Genomic DNA, 2247 nt, shown 5'->3' on the forward strand with positions numbered 1-2247 from the left:
AGCACAGGTGTCACACCTGGTTTCCCAAGCTGGATCATGAAAGGGATGCAGTTCCCACCTTGTAGTTAGAATCCTGGGCCCGTGCAAGAAGTGTGACCCTTCGAGGCCGCCATGCTCACAGGATGTGCAGGTCACGTGTAGGTACTCCGGCCCATAGGCCCGCTGAAGTCTCACTGGGTAGCGAGCATCATGACCACTGACACAAGCCAATGATTCCAGGCCTCCGACTAGGTCACCACCAGACTCGGGATCTCCCAGCTGGGGCCCCAGACACCGTGAGGCAGAGACTGGCCAGCAAGGCCAATGCAGCTCGTCAGATGTCAGTGCAACAACATGGAGGCAAACTTCTCAATGTCGACCAGTCCTGGTCCCTTTATCCCCAAAGGGCGACACTCACGTGGTGGTGGGCGGGGGAGCACCAAGGAAAGAGCTCTGTTGGACAGCGGGACGCCACATCCCTTGTGAACATGGCCCAGGGTCTTGAACTCCTGCCGCCAGCCTCTTAAGCAGACAGAACACGGCTCCTCCCTGAGGCAAGTCAACAAGTGAGAGAAACAAAATGTCCAGCCCAAGACCGTCCCTTCAGGGACAGAGGCCGTCCCCTCCGCTCGAGGCGGCCTTGACAGAGGGGGAAGAAAACCCGCGGAGACGCCACACTGAGGGCGTGGGGCGCGGCTGCTCCCCGTTCGCTCCTCGGCACTCATGCGGGTTGTTTTCACGGCTCGCTGTCCCCTCGGAGCATCCGCCCTGCTTCCCGGGCCCAGTCAAGGAGGACCGTCCTCACGTCCACAGCGCAGGCCTTCCGACTGCTCGGAGGGACACGGGGCCTGTACCAGGAGGTCACACTGGCCCCTGGTACATTCCTCTCCTGGAGGAAGATCCCATGAGGACAGGCCAGGCCGGCTTGTCTGTCCCCGGGCCACACACTGCTGTGCACAAAGTGAGAACATTCTTGTGGGCATTGGCTGTGGAGGAAGGAAAGACCGTGGTCACTGGGACATGATGGGACAGCGACAGGGAGGCACCGTCATCACCAGGAAGACAGGGACATGGGTCACATGCAACAGGGCTCACCCAGATGCACCTGATCCAGGAAAGCCAATGAGGCAGAGGAGGAAGGGCACAGGCAGCTCCGCGGGGTCTCCCGCCCTCCATGCTGGAGCCCACGCCAGGTCTGGTGGGCAGGTAAGTGGCAGGTAAGTGTGCTGGCATGACGATATTCCCAGATCTCCTGCCTGACAGAAAACCAAACCCAGCGCTGCCTTCCCCATAAGAGGGCAAACCCTCTCTGCAGCCGCTGCTCCTGTTTCCCTGCTAACACCTTTGGGCTCCAGGGAACGTGACAGCAGCTCCGTCTCGTGTGTCACGGGCCACAGCTATGTGCTTTGAGTCTGACAGCAGCCCTGCATACAACAGGTGCTCAGTCAGTGCCAGCCAGGTTGAAGGAAACCTCTGGAGTAGTTTGTGTGGGTTCAAGACCTTCATCCACCTTCGACCACAGGCATCCAGGCCTCAGGGTTTTCAGGGTCTCCGCCTGCAGGACAGATGCCTCCTGGATGGCCAGAGGCTGAGCAGAGCCCTCTCGAACCTTGACAAATGACTGACAGGGCAGGAGTGTCTGGCCAGGTGGGCAGGAGTACAGAAGCCCCAGTCTGATGCACCTGTCACTCATAGCAGCCAAATGTCTGCTTGCCTTCTTATTTATACCCTCCCATGTCCGTCCACTACTTACATATAAGAAGAGAAGGCAAAGGGTGGTCCTGAAAGTGACCAGTGATATACTGACAGGTGTCCCACCAAGCAGTACCTCTGATCTCCCAAAAGGGAGGAAATGGACTCATCCCACCAATTACCTGAGCGCCATGTGCCCCGAGTCTCCAGGGACTAGGGGATGATGCAGGCACCGAGCAAAGGTGACAGCAGTAATAGTTTTCCTGGCTACACCACAGGCACCTCCTGGAGAGTAGCCGGTGGCAGTGCTGTGCTGGCCCTCTCCCTCTGCAGTGACCTCCGTGACATCCATTTCCAAAAACCCTGAGCATCTGACTCACCAGCCGCCCTGATGCTTCCTACCAGCTGCAGTATGTGGCATGGCAGCTGGTTTTTGGAGCCCCCTGCCAGGGAGGCCAAGACTGATCACCCCAGACATCAAGGGGGCCCCGCGCCCTTGGGTCTGGCTTGGTGGCAGAGGACTGGGAAGATAGGCATCGGGCAATCACTAGTTGGCAGCCCAACCACCTGAGTGCC

Source organism: Rousettus aegyptiacus, unplaced genomic scaffold (genome assembly GCF_014176215.1).
Source record: "Rousettus aegyptiacus isolate mRouAeg1 unplaced genomic scaffold, mRouAeg1.p scaffold_m13_p_7, whole genome shotgun sequence".
Taxonomy (NCBI): domain Eukaryota; kingdom Metazoa; phylum Chordata; class Mammalia; order Chiroptera; family Pteropodidae; genus Rousettus; species Rousettus aegyptiacus.